We start from the raw sequence: 20,000 nt of genomic DNA, 5'->3' as shown, positions 1-20,000 counted from the left end.
GTAAATAAATTTTTAGAGTCATACTTACATCGATTTAAGACTTACAAATAAATTCACACTTATCACCTATACTTTTTCATTAAATATTATTTAAAAAAATTATTATTTGTTACTCATTTACATTAGTCAAGCAAAAAAAGTCATTTGCAAAAAAAAAAAAAGCATCAGAAAACATTTCGTCTTATAGCCAATCTCTTAAAATCAAAGCGCGACTTTTAAAGCTATAATTTATAAATTTAGACTTCAAAAACTGCATTATATGAGCAATTTTTTAGCTTGAGCGGGCACACTGTAGCAAATATGAGTAAAATTTAGTTTTTCAAGCTGCTTCTTATTGCAAACTTGTGATGTAGTTCACTTAGCTCAAATAGTTTTACAGAATTATAAAGTTGTGACTTTGTGTCGAAAATCAGCTCCAATAGTCAATTTTATATTTTTCAGTATTTAATTAACTTTAAATTTATATTTATACAAATTCATTTAATCAATTTTAAAATTACGTTAAATACTATGTTGATAGCAACATCATCATATTTAACTAACTTTAAATTTACGTTAAAATCTAAGACTATATTGATAGTAACTTTACCAAGATCGATTTATACAGAAACCATGGTTACAATTCACAAATAGTTGATGCCGACCTGAAGGGGCTGCTGCAATGATCAGATGCTTTAATTATGTTAGTAGTGTAGTCTTATTTGCAGTTGTTTTGTTTTTGAACTTTTATACAAATATATATACATATATAAATATATATATATATATATATATATATATATATATATATATATATATATATATATATATATATATATATATATATATATATATATTTATATATAAATGTATATATATATCGTTTGATGAAGTGTTGTATTAAAATAATACAAAACTCTTGTTCGTTGAAAATAATACAAAACTCTTGTTCGTTGAAAACTCAATATTTAGAAAATTTATTTTGATTTATATAAAATTCAAAACAGAGCGGTTTATAAATAAAAACGAAAAAGAAAAAACTTTTATTATAGAACTTTTAATTTCATGCTTAACGGCAATCATCAGCCATATATCACAAAATTAAAAATTAAACGATGAAATTAAAAATTAGAATAAAGGTGGCGTGAGTTCTGATGACTCCATGGAAACAAAATTTTTGAAGTTTTTAACGTATAGCGTGGCGTAAACGTGATGTTAACCAACCAGAATCAATCTGCGGTATCAAATGAGGAAATAAGGAATTTATTTATGTGCCTACACTTCGAGATTATTTCAATCTTTGTGTTAAGTAGGTTTTCTCCTTTATACAGTAAAATTTGAAACTTCTCGTTCAAACAGAGGTGGCAAACTTTTGATGCTGGGTTGTATGGTTTGCATTGCTTAACAATCTTCCATTTGACAAAAGGTGTAAAGTTTTTTCTTTTTATTTCCATACATCTTTAGATAACTCTGTATTTTATATCTAATTGCATTAAATGATATTTGGTGGTTTGCATACCAAACTTTAAAAGTTGTTTCGCTGAGTCCAAAATAAACTTTTCTTTTCTTCTTTGTATTCCAGATTTTTTTGAATAAATGGTGGCCTGATAAACAATGTTGTTAGAAAGACAATGGCTTTTCATTCGACATTTGGATTTGCTAATGCGAATCCAAATGTCCAAAAAAAATATATATATATATACAATATATATATATATATATATATATATATATATATATATATATATATATATATATATATGTATATATATATATATATATATATATATATATATATATATATATATATATATATATATACACAAATTATATATATATATATATATATATATATATATATATATATATATATATATATATATATATATATATATATATATATATATATATATATATACACAAATTATATATATATATATATATATATATATATATATATATATATATATATATATATATATATATATATATATATATATATGTCTATATATTTATATATATATATATATATATATATATATATAAATATATATATATATATATATATATATATATATATATATTTATATATATGTATATATATATATATATATATATATATATATATATATATATATATATATATATATATATATATATATATATATATATATATATATATATATATATATATATATGTATATATATATATATATATATATATATATATATATATATATATATATATATATATATATATATATATATATGGCTTTATAAGAGCGGGGCCTAATGCAACTGCAGCTCCAATCCCTTAGAAAAAATAAGGTCCTCTGACGCGTGATCTTTTTTCAATATATAGGATAACTTTGTTTATTTTTTTTCCAAAAAAAAAAATGAAAATTGTGCTTTTCCAGATGTCACTGAGACAGTAAAGGATTAATTTCTATCAGCATGTCACTCCATAAAATAAATAAAAAGGTCTCAAGAATAGAGAAAAGAACCTCGAAGATGGAACTGACAGAGACATTAACCTCGAATGTGAATGATAGAGACATGAATATCAAAAATTATTTTTTTTTTAATTTTTTTAGGTGCCCCAAGAAACCCTTATGGTCTTCTCACAGAGCTCCACGGAAGAGCTTTTGAAAGGAAGTTTACACCTTCTTCTTTACCGATGTTATAAAACTTTCTCAGAGCATCGTTGAACCCCGGATCTCTAGCTTCTGAGGCAAGCGCACTATCTACTGCGCTACGACTGCTAAAACTTGGTTGCAACGAGGAAAAATCAAAACAACAATCAAGTCTTCAAAAAAAAATAATTTACCGAAAATATTGGCGTGGTAAACCATTTTTAAAAATTTAACCTTTACAAGCAGACAAAAACAACCAACAGAATTAAAATTAGAAGTTAACCAAAATAAAGGTGACCCTGACCCCTAGTATAGTCTTATTTCCGCGCGGCATTTTAACGTGACCGTCACATTAGGCCTTCCTATATTTACAGCTCTAGGCCTAAAATGTTTTAACCAGCCCTGTATACATGGCTGGATTAACAACCTAAATAAAATTTTTCAATTAAATCTTCATTCTGAGTAAAGATTTAATTAAAATGGTATATAGATAAATACTATAAATATTTTTTTTGTGAAGGTTTATATGAAGCATAATCTACACAGTTGATAATGTTTTAAGTAGTTAACGTTTTTGAAAACATACTGCGCGATGTGCAATAAATAAATAAATTTTACGTTTTTCCCTTACGCTTTTCGTAAACAACGTGCTTTTTAAGTAAAAAACATTTTAAAATTGTTCAAAACCTGCAAAACCATGTTTGAAAACCTAAAAAAAAAGTTTTCTGGTATAGAAACGCAATAAGAATAGAGATAAAACTCAGACATTTTCTTAAAATAGTTTTTTTTAATCTTGCATTAAGCCAAAAAACGTCTTACTTAAAAATGTTATCTGGATATTTTTGTTATAAAAATCATTTATTAGGTGACAACAAGTGGTATATTTACTATTTAATAACAACATTTTTACTATTTAAAAAAGAAAAAAAAATTGTGGAAAATGTCTATATTATTCAGTTTAAATCAATTTTACTTAAAAAACAATTAAACAAATACAATTTCCTAATGTAATGGGCACAAATAAATCTAGAACATTTCTTATTTAAAAAAGCAACTGCAATACAACTTTATTATTCAATTACCTATATTTACAAATAAATTACTATATATTGCCTCGTAAAACCCTAAAAAATGTTTTTACAGTCTTTAACACGCGATCTCTACGATTAATTTTGCGCTTAGTTTTAATCGTTCAAAACAGTAATTATTAAAAAAAAAATTATTAAAATAAACAAACTTAAACCTAAATGCTTTATATATATAAGTGAAAAAATATTTCATGCCTATCGTTTTCGGTAAAACTAATTAATAAATGATGAACGTTTACAAATCTCTTTACCTAACTAAATATAAGTAACTCAATTAAGTACTACTCATCGTAATGCCTCCGCTACAAAAATTTGGTGTCTTTCAATTATTAGGTACATCAAAACCTAATTTTTATGTATCCAATAATTTGTCACAGACTTAAAAACCTTTTTTTAGTTTTATGTATAATATAACTTCAATTTTATAAAACACTAAATATGTTATACTTATGAATTATAGTATAATAAGTTAAAATAAGTTGTTTTTAACCGTTGCAACGGTTAAAGTTTCTCCCAAAACGTTTAGAGAAATTTGAAAGTGAAGAGAAATTTGGGGGTGGAATTTTTCGCTCAAAATGATATATAAAAATTTGACAAACAGAGATTTGTCTTCTTTTTTTACCTCAATTAATGGTGCATGCTTTTTTCCACCAAACTGCCTCTTATTCCGTCATTCAAAATAATTATTTTTGAAAAAAGTTGTTGTGTTAAAAACAAAAGTATGTTTATCACTCATTAAAAATGCTGAATCAGCTTCTTTACACTAATTTTGCTATAGTTACATAGTTATAGTATATATATAAGCTCTACATATAGAGCTTTGCATATATTGTACAGTTTTATATATTTAGTTTCAAATCTATATTTAATTTTACGGTTTACATATCTAAACTTTATAACAATAAGATATTGTAATAAAATTTGATTATTTTATTATATTACATTATAATACATATAACTTTTGCAACATGTATAACTATTGCAACATGTATAACTATTGCAACATGTATAACTATTGCAGCATGTATAACTATTGCAACATGTATAACTATTCCAGCATGTATAACTATTGCAACATGTATAACTATTGCAACATGTATAACTATTGCAACATGTATAACTATTGCAGCATGTATAACTATTGCAACATGTATAACTATTCCAGCATGTATAACTATTGCAACATGTATAACTATTGCAACATGTACAGTTAATTGTAATAATATAAATAAGCAGTAATTTTTTTTTAATTAATGAAGTAATGTATTCCTTTTTATAGGTTGCCATAACTATGTTGCAAATTAAATAATAAAATTGCTATTTATTATAAGTTATTACTATATAATGTTAATAACTGGCTTACTGTTGTTTTTATCCTGAGATTTAAGATTTTGTTGAATAAATATAAAATTATAAGAAGTTTATTTTTATTATAAATAGTTTTAAGACACCAAATGTTATCAAAAAAAAAAGAAAAAGAAAAGTGTATTGGTAAAAAACAAATCAAGCAAATCGTAAACAAATCAAATGGTACTATAAACATTTGGTAAAATAAATGTAAACATTGTTTATATCAATGTTTAATGAAAAAAATAATTTTGAGTTCAGATTTGTTAAATAGCTTCATTTTGTATTCTTTATCTTTATTTACTTAAGTGCTCCAAGATATCCTTACGGTTGCATCACAGAGCATTGTGGAATCTCATTTAACCTGGATGCTTACACCTACTTCCTTACCAAAGTTGGTTATATGACCAGAGCTGGCTTTAAACCACGGACCTCCGTTGTTTAAAGCCAGCTCTGGTCATACAAATTGAATTCTAAACCCAATAAACTACCGCTAAACATTAATAAAACTAAATACACATTATTCCATCATGCTTATAAAAAAATATATATTCCATTAATACTACGGAATCTTTCTATCGATAATAATTTAATAAAAATGGAAATATCGTTAAAATTCTAGATAAAAATATTAATTGGAGAGAACATATAAATGTAATTGAGAATAAAATTTCAAAAACATTGTTTTATTTTTTAGAACCAAACAGTTTTTAAACCAATCTTGTTTGAAATACATATACTTTTAATTTATACATTGTTACCTAAACTATGCAAATATTGCTTGGTGCAGCATCAGCGTTACAAAAATAAATAAACTTCTCTGCAAACAAAAACATGCTATTAGGATTATCACAAATGAAGGTCGACTCTCCCACACAAAAATATTTTTTAGAAAACTCAATATATTAAATGTTTTCAAAATAAATCTTTACCTAATTCTTATATTTATGTTTAAACTTGATAAAAAACGGCACCGCCTTTATTTTACTCAATATTTAAAAAAATAAATTATATATACAGCACAAGATTCTCAAAAAATAACTTTAGTCAATCCAAAACCTATTATTCAGCCACTAAATACTCAATCACAAACCGAGGACCTAAATTATGGAATACACTTTTAAATGATGATCTTAAAACACTCTCTTCGCTTAACTAATTTAAAACAAAACTAAGGCAAACTCTAACTTCTACTAAACTCTCCTTCTACTAAACGACATTGAATTAAATTTCTTCTAAGGCGTTAAATAAGAGTACTCTTATGATTTGATTTATATAATTATGAATATATTTATTAATTTTATATATACACATATTAAAAAAAAAAAAATTCTATTGTAAACTTTTACACGATTTAATTTTATTATTTGTTTATTACCGAGGATGTAAAAAAGTTTATACTATATATTCTTGAAATCTTATGTAAAAAGTACCCCTAATTGTTAGCCATGTATTTATATCTGAATGTGTGCATTCACTTTTTATCTTTTTGTTTTTGTTATTTATATGTATATATATATACATATATATATATATATATATATTTATATATATATATATATATATATATATATATATATATATATATTTATAAATATATATATACATATATATATATATATATATATATATATATATATATATATATATATATATATATATATATATATATATATATATACATTTTGTTCTTTTTTTTATCTATTTATTTTAAAAAAAAATTTTTTTTTTAATAATTCTCAATCTAACAAAACAAATTAAAAAAAAAAAAAGAAATAGGAGGATAAAATCATAATCAAAGACTTGCACAGAAAAGAGTTCTCAATTGCATGTTAAGAGAGAAATTCTTCACGAACCGTGTTGTTTTGCAGTGGAATACACCACCGTGGTCTGAAATTAGATACTTTTAGTTTGGAGCCCTTCTTGAATATCGGTGTTATATTTGGGCGCTTTAGTCGTTGGCAACTCACCTTTAGAAAGTGAAGTCTAAAAAAAAAAAGATAAGTAAAACGGAAAACGCTGCTGCGCACATTTATAGTAGCTTTGGATGGACGTCGTCGATGTCCATTGTCAAGGTTTTCAAGTCTTTTCTGTAATTCATCACATGCAATAAACTGCGTCGTAAAGCTTCCGTCCTTGATTTGAAGTCTGGCATCGGACTGTGCGGAAACCGATTGAAAGTAGTCTTAAAGTTCTACATATTTCCTCCTCATCAACTGCGCTTTCATCTGTACTGTCTTCTAAAACTCGTATTTGGTGTTTACCTTTTTGCACTTTGTTAATATAGGCATGAATCAATTTTGGGTTATTCTTTTAGGCTAGAACTATAGTTGATTCGAAACCTTGGACTGCTTTTTTAACTTCTTTCGCAACCTGTTTGCTTAATTCGTTATATTTTTTACAAAAGATTTTGTACGTAAAGCGCCCAGCGGCTATGTACATTACCCACAGAGTTCTTTTTTTATTTGAGTTGGCAACTTCAACGGAAAGAGTGATCGTAGTTGGTATATAAAGCTTGAAAGCGTATTCTAACTTTTGACAAAAAATATGGTAACACTTGTTCTTTGAGAGGCCACTATATAAAGTTTTCCAGTCAAGTGATTCTAGGTATTTTGATATTTCCTTGTACTCTGCCTTATTTCATAAATAGCGTGTCATCGTATTTAATTATTGCCTCTTTTCAACTTTCGTGGTCTTAAAAAATTAAGCTGTGTTCTTGTCCTTGTGCTGTATTCCCCAATGACCTTTCCTTTTTGAAGTCGATGATACGATCCGGCTTGTTAATCATGATTAGGACTAGAGTACTTTTTGGTGCGCTTTGGACAAGGTGCGCTTTGGACAGACTATATGCGGAAAGTTATTACTTGTGATTATCCGCAAGGCGTGCCTGAAAAGCCGTATTGCTAAGCCAGTTTTCGGAAACATGACCTACTGTGGCTATTCTTCCACTTACGTGTTTTTGTTTGTAATTTGTGTGGCCGAAATTAAAATCATCGTAAACCTGCATCGTTGCGCATCAAATAATGTTCAATACCGCCTTCGATTTTGCTAGTGACGCTATTGTCTCAAGGAGCATCGTGTCGTTCATATAATGTGGTCGGTACATTGATCCAAGAAGAATATTCTTCTTGCCAAAAGCAAAAGATTGCAAAACTTGTTCAACTTTTTTCGGTTTAGTTGGCTAATTTTGAGTTCGAAAACATTGATACTATTCTTGATGTATAAAGCCACACTACCCTTGCGAGAGCTGAGACAGGTTATAACCTGTATCGATCTTGTCGATACAGGTTATAACCTGTCAATTCTGCTTGTGAAAACTCATTAAAACAAGTCTCTGCAACAAAAATTATATCCAGGATTGCGTTTTTAGATGTTGCTTTTAATATGTCAGCTAATTCATCAAGTTTTTGTCTGTTGAGCGAGCATGGATTATGAGCCCAAAAACGTAGGTATCCGTCATGAGGAGCTGTTGATGTAATTATACCATTGAGCTTAGGTTGATAGGCTTTATGCATATATATAACTTTATGCGTAATATGTAACTTTTTCTGTTTAAAAATTTTGTGATTTGTTTTTAGTTGTTACTTATTTTATTGTAAGTTATTTTATAGTTTGAATTTAGCTTTATAAAAAAACCAATTTTGAAAAAAACTTGTTTTTTAAATATTATTAGTATAAAATCATTTTACTATATTTCTAATAATGTTTTTCATATAGATAAATTGCTAAAACTACGTTTGTTTCTATCTACAGCCTAATACTTGGCTACGCTTACTGATATTATAATAATATTATACTTCGTTAATTATATTTGAGTAAATAGAATGTTAAGATACACAGTTATTTTCATGAGCCTGTAAAAAAAAAATAATTTGTTTATATGTGTTTTTGATATGAAAAAATTGATTTTCACATACTTAGAATTATTCTTTTTTCTAAATGGAAATTATTTTATTTTGTTTTGAATTTAAATTTATAAAGTTTTTTATTCATTTGAGAAGCGTAATCTAAAATAAACTCTCATAAAATTCACACACTTTTGGATAAATTTAGAGGTGTCTTTCCACTAATATAGAAGAGTTTACTCGTCAAAAAATAAATGAGGATGGTTGCCGAGGCAAACTAACTGCGTACGTTGTTTTTTTAAACAGCTTCTTCCAATTCTTGGTTAGTGCTGTATAAAGTTATTTGAAAGTACGACATCACAAGCTGTATCACAGGCTGTATCTCTCAAGAATATTTTGAGTGGTTTTATTGCAATAGATATTTACTTTTAAATCCTGACAGCTTTACTGATGCTGATTGTTATTCTAATTATGTAACTAATTGTCCAAATCGAATTTTTTACATGCTAATTCAAATAAAAAAATCTGCCAACAGTATTCAGTTCAACAAGAAGCACCAAATAAAAAATTTAAAAAATTTATTTCGATACCATCTAATCAACTAAACGGAAGTATAAAAGATTCTCTTTTATCAAATTAAATCTCTAATCATGACCCAATCTCTTCATAGTCCTCGACTATAGTGATCTTGGCCTTAAAGAGGTGGAATCATTAAAAAAAATTTTTTGTTCTCTGAATAAACGGAAAAACATTAGTTTCAGAACTAAATTAATAAAATAAGTTGTACACATATTGGCATTAACTGGTTACAATCAAAACAAGCCAAGAAATGTGACAACTAGCCCCACACTCTGTGACAACCAACGCCGTAGTTGGGGTTAGTTGCTATACAACAGAGGTCTTTGAAAAATGATTTTACAACAAAATATATGTAATTTAATGTCATGAATCGTTGTAATAGTTACCGGAAATAGTTAAACTAACTTTGTGCAAAATTTGGCTTTGATTTAATGAGTTAGTCAAAACAGTGTTGCTTAAATTTATCTTTATTTAGAATACTTTTTATCTCAATAAAGAATTTATAGGTCGTAATGCATGTTCCGGGCATGAAGATGTTTAACAAATATGCTAAGATCATTACTCAGTAGGGACATGCTGAGATCATTAGTTGGTAAGAATAGATAGATAAATATGATGGCAACAAAATATCTCATATATCTTATTACGATTTAACAAGCGTCCAAATGTTAACACCTTTTAGGCATCAAAAATTATATGTCTTTAAAACATCTTGTGCTAGTCCTTTGTGAAACAGCTTTGCTATGATGTAAAACGGTTGTTCCTATTATTAAACTCTTAATACTACTTACATGTATGTGTGTGTGTGTGTGTGTGTGTGTGTGTGTGTGTGTGTGTGTGTGTGTGTGTGTGTGTGTGTCTATATATATATATAAGTTAGAAAAAAAAATTTCAATTTAACTACTTTTTTTAAATTTTCAGGGGATTTTTTTAACTACAAAAAAAGTGGGTTGTTTTTTAAGCTAATTATGCGAACTATTTATATTTGGTACTAGCTTAAAGTAATATTTAATTTTTGTCTTGAAATTATTGTTAAAGTAAATAGTAAAATTTATAAAACTTTTGTACTTAAAATACATTACTAACCATTTTTTATAATTTCCACCAACTTACAACTTACTAAGGGTAGGACAAGTTAACGAACTTTTTTTTGAGGCACCAGAGATCATTTTATTTTTTAATAACGAATGCCACTTAAAAATGTTATTTAACTTCATACTCTTTAAAACCACTCATTAATACTTAAAAAAAAATTTCTGTTCGGGCAACAGAGCTCAAAGACTAAAACCAAAGACAACTAGAAAAAGTATTTACTAAATCTGAACTCAGAATTATTTTTGTCATTAAAGATAAAAACAAACAAAGTTTGCATTGATTTAACCATTTATGTTTACGATTTGCTTGGTTTGTTTTTGTAATTACACGCTTTGTTTGTTTTTCTGTTTCTTTTTTTGAGTACATTGAGTGTCAAAAAACTATATATAATAAAAATTAAACTTTATAATTTTACATATATTTATTCAACAAAATCTCAGATTAAAAATTAGAGTAAGTTAGTTATTAACAATATATAGTAATAACTTATCATATATGGCAATATAATTATTTAATTTGCAACATATGACAATCTATAATACGTAACATAATACTTCATCAATAAAAATGCGTTTACTGTTGTATTTATTTTATTGCAATATATTGCAATATATTTATATGTATTATTATAGCTATGCATGTTTTAATAGTTATATGCATTTTAATGTAATTAAATTTTATGGCAATATTTTATTTGTCATATAGTTTAAATATGTAAACTATACAGTTAAATATAGATTTGAAACAAAAAATTGATTGTCCATAAATGCTACGCTAAATTTCACTAAGCGGTCGTCCATATATAACGTCACGCTCTATGGGGTGAGGAGTTCGTGGTTTCATGACGACTCATACGGGACTTGTTACTAAAATGTTGCAATGTTTTGACGAGGGGGGTTGGGGTGGGGGGTGGTAAAGGATTCAAAATTGGTTAAAAATTGCGTGACGTAATTTATGGACGACCCCTAATAAACAAAACAAAAAAGATCAAAAGTTTTCTTTCAAGTTAAATAAAAAATCCAAATAGCCCATAAAGTTTAAAGAAAAACTTTTGTTTTTTAAATAATATTGGCATTGCGTAATTTATGGACGATCCCCTAGATAAAACTGTAACACTGGAACAGTATAATGTTTATTTAAAAAATTTTTGTTTCATTAAAAAACGGGTTTGAAATAATAAAACAGATCCGCAAAATTAATCAAAAATGTTTCGTGTTTTAGACTGCTATAAAAATATTTTTGATTGTTTTCCCTCACAATATTTTTATATTATTTAGTATTTTTATATTTTATCGTACATAATGCATTAAAATTATAAAAAATAAAGAAAGAATTATCGTTAAAATAACTACTGTTATTATAACGATCTCCCACTATCAAAAATGAAATAAATTTTGCAACTTTTTTCAATTACTTAGAAAAATACTTTTTGATAGATGTTCCATATATTCTATAAGGAATATCATATTAGTGTTTAAAACGTTAATAACTGTTTTATCGTTTACGTCATTGTTTCCAGATGCACTATATAACTTTTAGAGACTTTTTAAGTTCTTCTAATGATAAAAAAAGATGCATTTATCTATATGAACTTATAAACCTTTTAAATAGACCCAGTGGGCACAGAACGTCTGCTGGGCGTCTTAAGGACGTCCTATACGCTTATGACGTCATAGGACGTCATATTGACGTCCCGCGTAGGTCTGTGCCCTCTGGGGAGGTTTGGTTGCAAGTCATCTTGCAACCAAATTAAATTAATGCATCAAGTTAAATTTATCAGTTAGAGCATTTGATTCATGAATACTTTTATTTTCAGCCATGATCATCTGGGGAAAGGGAAACGTCTGATTTGTTTATTAGTATTATTCATTTCTTGCTAAGAACATTTTATTTTGAAGTTTGAGTTTTAAGTAGTCATATTGATTTTTTAAAGGCGTTTTAAAGGCGTTTTAAAGGTGTTTTTAACTTTTTTAAAAAAGCTTTTACAATCTTTAAGAGTTTACTTATTTATAAATAATATTTTTCAAACTTTTTTGTATAAACTCTGCCTTATTTTTATAACATTTAAATCAGTCAATAGCTATTCATATTTAAATTGATTAACTGATTTTTAAAAATTAAGAAAGTTAGCTTTGTAACGTCAGAAAGTAAATATCGCAAATGGCGTCTGCATCCCAGTGTATAATTAGTTTTTTGTGTCTGAATTTGTGTGAATGAATTGCTTTATACTTTTTAGAAAACCAGCTTCCTGCGTGACAATCTAGTTCTATGTTTTATAAAAAACGAGCCACAGGAACTAAACACTTTTTTAGCTTTTAAATTGGAATAAAAGGGCATTATAAAGTATATCTAAACTATGAGATTTTTTGTTAGTAACTTTAAACAAATTGATTTCTTGACGCATGGTTGGTTTATTGCAACTAACGACAAAGTTGTCTTTTTTTCACAAATTTTCTGATCTTTCAGTCATAGATTCGGATAACTGATCTAAAATGATATTGCCATTATTAAGCTTTCGTTATCTCCTCCTTTTTCTATATTTTTACTATTATTAGGCTTATCGTTATCTCCTCCTATTATTATACTTTCAAATAATACAAAGACGGTTGAGTACTATTATCCATATATAGTACAAAATGTTCCATATGAAATAAAGTTAGCTGATCAACATTCATGAGCCCCCAAAAATAGTGCAGAACAGTGTGTGCAATTGGAATACTTGAACAGAAAAACGTATGCTCAGACATTATAACTTCATTTGCAAAATAAACAAACATATTGGTTAAGGAAGTTTCAGCAGCAATAGCATATAGAAACTAGTGCAACTCAATTGATTTTTACTCCGTAAAGTGAAGTTTCTAATAGACAGAAAATCTTGGTTCAACACGTTTACAAGTTTTGCTCAAGAGTGGTATTCTTATTTGAAATATCAAGGAGTCCAAGTTAACGGTATAATTGAACACATACGCAGAACAATTAAACGAACAATCTGAATACCAGGTGTAGTTGAGAAGCAAAGTGCCTTATTGTTTGACGTCGAACTGCAAATCAGGTATGCAACTCATCATCATATCTTACACCTGTGTCGCCGTTCTCCAGACTTTCAATATTTAAATAATCACTCAACGATGTTCTTTATAAATCAAAAATGCTAAAGGAAGATATTAAAATGATGTCGTTCAAGTTTAAAATAATTTTCAAGAATATAACGAACAGCAAGTAAAGCGCTCCGAACGAACAATAAGAGCCTCACAAAGATTAAATACGTGAGTCAATTCAACAAAAGGACATGTTCTATTGTAATGTTAGTGAACATTACTTGTACAGTTTAGATGTCTTGTAGATAAACATTGAAATCCACGGAATCCGAAATAAATATTCCGGGATCCCAGTAAAAATTTTCCGAGGTTTCGGATTTCAGTTAACTACTTTTTCCGGGGAAAATGATAAACTGAAATTCCGTAATTAGGACTAAAAAAGAAACAAAACTAAATTTAATAACCTGCCCGTATAATATTATAAATCTTATAGTAAATAATTAAAAATAAACAAATAAATAAAATAAAATAAAAAATATAATAAAGTATAATATATAATATTTTACTCTTCCTTCCCCTCCTCCTCTCCCTTTTTAAAACTTTTTTTTTTTTTTTATCTTCCTTTATCTGTTGACTGTCTAACTATCTTCCTTCGTCTGTTATAAATCTATTAACAGATTATTAAAAAAAATCAATTTTTTGAAAATTGATTTTCTAAATTCAAAGTTATATATAGAAAACGCTTATAACTATTTTTTTAGATAAAAAAAAATGGAAGTATGTAAAATTGTCTGTTTTTTTTGCCATAGTAGATTGTTGAACTTCGTAGTTACGCCATATCAACGCATTTTTTAAACAAAAAAAAGCTCATAAACACCAATAACTTTTATCTACTGCAGCTTCTTGTTTATTTTGTGCGCCATGCTCGGTGTAGTAAAGGCGATTTACAAAATATTCGAATTCTTTTATTTTGAATTAGCATGATTTATTAGCGTTTTATGTTCAAACAAGACCCTTTAGATATTATAACTTTTTTTGATTCAGGTTTTTTTTAAATTTAAAGAAACTTTTCTTTTTTTATATAATTTTCAAAACCTTTTTACTACACCTAATGGTGAATCTAACGAACACCATTTTTGAGTCTTAAGATCACTTTCGCTCATCGGCGTTAACATGAACTTAGTTAAAATATTTTAAAAAAGTGCCTTAACCCACTAAAGATCCTTGTTCTAATCGGTTCTGACGTATATTAACTACATATAGTAGTCAAAATACAATATTTCTATCAATTTTCACAAAAAATACTCGTAGAAAAAAATAAATATATGTAGTTATTAAAGTGCTCGCAGAAGTCTTCTGGTCTTATCACAGAGCACTACGAAAGAGCATTTCATTAGGAAGTTAACGCCTCCTTTCTTACCAATATCACTTATTGGCCTATAACTGGCGTTAAATTCGGACCTGTTGAGCCAGAACTCTAAAAACTGCGCCACGGCTGCTGAGTTTTAAACATAGTATTATTTTTAATAAAAATGTAATACTACTACTACTAATACTAATACTAAATACACTTTGATAAAAATAAATACATTTTTGGCATTTTTTTTACAAAACTTATCTATTTTTAATACTGTTTATATATTGTTCAAGCTTTTTTTTTCTCATCTAATTTATATTTATTTTTCGACCCGATAAAACCCGAACCAAACGAGATAAATACTTTTACTATTGATTATGGCATGATTGAAGATTTGGAAATAAATTAAATTTTTTTTTTATGAATATCTTTATATAAGCGACGGTTAAGGATGGGGTATGCATTCCTCCCCTCCCCCCCTTCCTCCACCAGAATTTAAAGTCCTAAAATGTCTTTTTATTTTTTTACTTATAAAAAATACAAAAATATTTCAACAGCCCTCTCCCCTCCTTCCCCTACAACTTCCTGGATCCCTCAATACTTTATATATATTTATATAAAAATGGAATTAGATAACAAAAAAAACAAAAAAAAACAAACCAAAAAACCAAAGAAAAAGCAAACAAGCAAACTAACACAAAAAAATCCAAAAACAAAAACAAAAAAATCAGAATAAATCTTCATTACAAGTAAAAACCGCTGCGAGTTACCTCTGCTAGCTCCTACTGGTCGGAATGATACGTAACCATAGTTTCTAATGATTTTAATAATGTAATATAACAGCAAAACAAATACGAGGTTTTTAAGTTTTACACAAATTCATAATGCTTTTTTTTTAAGAGATTGTTGGCAGCCTTAAAATAACTTAACTAGTAACTATGCTCCAGCGTGCCAATTAAAGAACTAGTCGAACAACAGTTATTCGAGCTTATCTCTACTAATTGTAGCTTTAAAAGCTGTGCTTTAATTTTTGTAGAAAATGAGTTCTTTACAAATATAAGTGAGTAACTAATATTAGTTAAGATGGAATTCTTTTAATTAATTAGTTTGAGCTAAACTACCATAAATTAAGGGTAACTTATGGTAAACTTTAGCATTGAATTTTTTTAAAGATATTCAATAAAAAAAGATTTTCGCAGGTACAAAATTAATTTTAAAAGCAAGCTGAAAATTTACAATGATTGTAAATTTTCAGCTTGCTTTTAAAATTAATTTAGTATCCACGAAAATATTTTTGATTGTAACAATCAAAAAATTTGATTTTAAAAAATTTGGTTAAAACGATCAGAAAAAATTATATTACTCCATTTGCATAGACAGAGAGAACGATATTTTTTTTTAAACATCTTCGCTTCCAACAAAGCTGCAAGCAGCCAATAATTAAAGTTGGAAGTTACTGAAAGAGAAAGAGAAAAGATGAAGATTGTAGAGCAAGATAACGATTGACAGACGACTTAAAAGATTGCAAATTATATGAGTCATGATAGCAAGATGAAGGAAGCGAATTTCAAAGAGATCATGTTCGAGGAAAAAAACTAGACGAATAAGCATTTTTGGAGCACTTAGTAGCAGTCACAGAAAAAGGATGACACTTAATTAAATGACGAGTAACACGAGAATGAATTAGGATTAGAAACAAGACATAAGTCTTGTTTCAAATTCTAGTCAAGTGCGAGTAGAGAAGGTAAATGATTCGGATTGTCTTGAAAGCGATTTGGAAAGTTGACTCTTTGAGTTAGGGATTGTGAAAGGCAAAAAAAGTGGGCTTTAATGCCTGCAGAATCACTGAAACTAGAGCCAAGCCATTTAGAGTGGTGAGCATTAAAGTCACCGACAACAACTATATTAGCTGATGGATAAAGAGAGATGGCTTGGTCAATATGATCAGAAATAACGTCAAAAAGTGTGCAGTCTTGAGATGAAGGAGAGCGATATAGAACAAAGAGAAAGGCAATAGAGTGAAGTGGTGCTAAATGAAAGCACATGAAAGAATAGTCTGTGGATTCAAACCTAGCTTCACGACAAATGGGTGAATTCTTACGAATGTAAATGCCCAGCCCAAGCATGTGACTATTGGAGTCTTTACAAATTAAAGGAAGATAACCATCAACACTAAGATCGCAAGATGAGAGAGCTGAACTCAAATTAGTCTCACAAAGAGCAAGTAGGTCTGTTGAACATTGCAAGAGATAAGACTCAACAGAAGATAACTTACTTCGAAGACCACGAATATTAGTGAATGATAGGTTTAGAGAACTTGGTGATGATGATGGTTTTTTGTGTTTTATAGTTTTTGGTACTTTATTCATTTTTAAATTAGGTTTTAGAACTTGACTCAAAGCATAGATAGTACTCAGAACACTGTTTAATAGCCCAAGCAATTGTCTCATTACTACTTATAAACCCTAAGCCGTAACAAATGGCTCCAAATGTGGCCTCCGCAATGCACACCAAAAGTACAAACAGGGACACCTCCATGCGCAACATGTCACTGTTAATACTTTGATATTTTTCAGCTGTTGATGGAATCAGCCTCTCTGAGAGCTACCACAGAGTTCGGAAAACCTGACTACCAGCCGGCCTCAGAACCATAAAACTGAGTTTTAGAGCTGTACCCTCATTAGGAGATAATAGAATGAGTTGCCTAGTCATAAAAACAGAGACACAAGCAAAACACATGCATTGAGTCAAGAAGATCCAACATTTAACATCCTAAATTGGAAAGAATGTATTAAAAATACACCTGCGCCAGCCTAATAGATGAAGAAAGGGTGCGAGGCTGATCAACAGATAGAAGCTGTTTACCCCTTAAATCTTTGCCTAGAAGGCCTTCTATAAGACAATAGCCGGGTGCATTTAACATCTGCCCAAGATGAGTATTTTTATCAAGACACCATCTCTAGTCTCTACTCAACCAAGTGCCCCAAGGCTGGTGGTGTTTTAAATCGGAGTTGGCATCTCCTAGCCTTTGCCTAAAAAGGCGTATCCTACAAGGCAGCAGGACATGAAGCAGATTGTACTGGGTTACATGTTACTAGTAGCAGGATAACCTGATCTGACATTATATATTTGATAAATATTGTTAACATTTCATACCATCATATCATATCATATATTTTTCTGATTAAGATCTAACAATCAAGGATATTTATAAATAGTTTAAAACTAATTTAAAGTAAAAACCTGATGAAAATGATACCGAATAATATTAATGATACAAATAGTAATAATAATATTAATAAAAATAATAACAATAAAAATAACAGTGATAATAGTTATAAGAATAATAATGATAATTATAATAAAGATAATAATAGAAAAATATCAACATTGATAATAAAGATAGTAAATTATAATAAAGATAGATCATTAATAGAATCCTAAACGATAACTGAATATTATATGCACAAATTAGAAAAGTTACAAACAGTTACAACCTTCTGTGGGATAAAAAACAGTTATCATAGAAAAAATGACAATGATTAATTAATATTTATAACATATATAATGAAAATGAATACTATATAAGTAATATAATAATATTATATAATACGAATAACAAATAATAATAACAAAATTCAAACAAAAACTTAACAAAAAGTTAACAAAAACTAAACTTAAAAAATAAAATCAAGATAAATTTACAAACTAAAACAGTAACGACACCAATAATAACTAAAAAATAAATTAAAATTAAGTAAACAGATAAAAATAGCAGTAATACGAGTAAAAAAAAATTTCAAAAAAAATAGATTAGTATGTTGTTTTTTTTACTTACGATTAATCCTAAGTAAAAATTAAATAGAAAAAATAAACTTTAAATACCAATAGCAATGATAATAATATTAACAGCAATAACAGCAATAATATTTATAAATTAAGTGACAATTACTACAACAGTAAATAATTATATAATATTAAAAAGCCTATTAATTTTCAAAAAACAATTTAGTTTATAAGTACAGACAAGGGAAGTTACAATCAGTATATACTGACAAAGCATAACAGCTTACCACATGATACAAACATTTATTGTAGAAAAATGATTTATAATGCATAAAAAAAGTAAACAATGCACAAAAATACATAACAAAACAAACAAAGAATAAAATTACACGACAATATAAAAATGCACACAAATATATTTCAATACAAGATACTGTAAAAAACAATTAAAACTAAAAAAAAAAGTCTTTGTCTTGTCCGTTTTCATTTTTTTTGTAGTTCTTTTTTAAATATTATTCGATTGTTGCATTTTTCTTTCACTTTTTTTTTTTTTTTTATTTACTTGTTTTGAATTCTCTTTTTTCTTTTGTTTAATCGTTTTGTTTTGTTTTCCAATTTTTAATGTTACTTGCATTTTTATTACTTTTTTTTTCCCTTTACTCTCTTTAATTTTCTTCAACTTATCTATATTTTTTCTTTTAGTTTTTCTTTAAAACTTTTATAAAACCTTCTTTTTTCTATAAAATTTCCGTTATTATAAAAAGCCAAAGGTTTTTGATATCATATTAGTAATAACTAAAATCTATTTTAACAATATAATTTTATAATGTTTATACTATTACATTAAAATGTTAACAAGCAAAGTGAAATATTTGATTGATTTTTAGTTATGAGATATTGAACTGTTAAAAAAAAATGAAATTAATAAATTGTGCATGGAAATAGTTATTACATTGAACTAATCGATGCAAAAAATAAATATTGTTACAAGTTTTTGTAAATTCAATCTGATAAAGAATCTAGTTAAAATAGAAAGAAGTTAAATCAATAGCCATTCAATGAAATGAGTGCTGATATATCATATTTATATATATCAGCACTCATTTCATTGTTTATTCTATTAATTTTATTTCATTAATTAGTTTATTAAGAAAATATGATGTACTCAGACTGCTATCAACTATAGTCATGGACATAATGGAAAAATTGTTATTTATGAAAGTTGTTATTTAAGAAATGTTTTTATTTAGCGC

At 27.3% G+C, this 20,000-nt stretch overlaps 2 protein-coding genes across 6 annotated transcripts in view; one reads left to right on the top strand and one right to left on the bottom strand.

Moving 5' to 3' along the window:
* Nucleotides 1-10,770, bottom strand: part of LOC105846817 (meprin A subunit alpha) — an 81,210-nt gene extending 70,440 nt beyond the window's left edge. For 2 of the 4 annotated variants that reach the window (XM_065796453.1, XM_065796456.1), the window contains exon 1: nucleotides 10,558-10,766. The gene's annotated coding sequence lies outside the window, so the exon portion shown is untranslated. Of the gene's footprint in view, nucleotides 1-5,063; nucleotides 5,184-10,557 lie in introns of those variants that run through there. The other 2 variants (XM_065796454.1, XM_065796455.1) reach the window with 2 other exon arrangements.
* A 126-nt stretch (nucleotides 10,771-10,896) lies between these two features.
* LOC136079838 (uncharacterized) overlaps nucleotides 10,897-20,000 on the top strand; it is a 97,209-nt gene continuing 88,105 nt past the window's right edge. Inside the window, exons 1-2 of one of the 2 annotated variants that reach the window (XM_065796451.1) lie at nucleotides 10,911-11,019; nucleotides 19,998-20,000. The exon at nucleotides 19,998-20,000 is cut by the window's right edge and continues 194 nt beyond it. The gene's annotated coding sequence lies outside the window, so the exon portion shown is untranslated. Of the gene's footprint in view, nucleotides 11,020-19,997 lie in introns of both variants that reach the window. The other variant, XM_065796450.1, reaches the window with a different exon arrangement.

This window comes from Hydra vulgaris, chromosome 04 (genome assembly GCF_038396675.1).
Source record: "Hydra vulgaris chromosome 04, alternate assembly HydraT2T_AEP".
Lineage (NCBI taxonomy): Eukaryota > Metazoa > Cnidaria > Hydrozoa > Anthoathecata > Hydridae > Hydra > Hydra vulgaris.
This window is presented reverse-complemented; position numbering and strand designations above follow the sequence as displayed.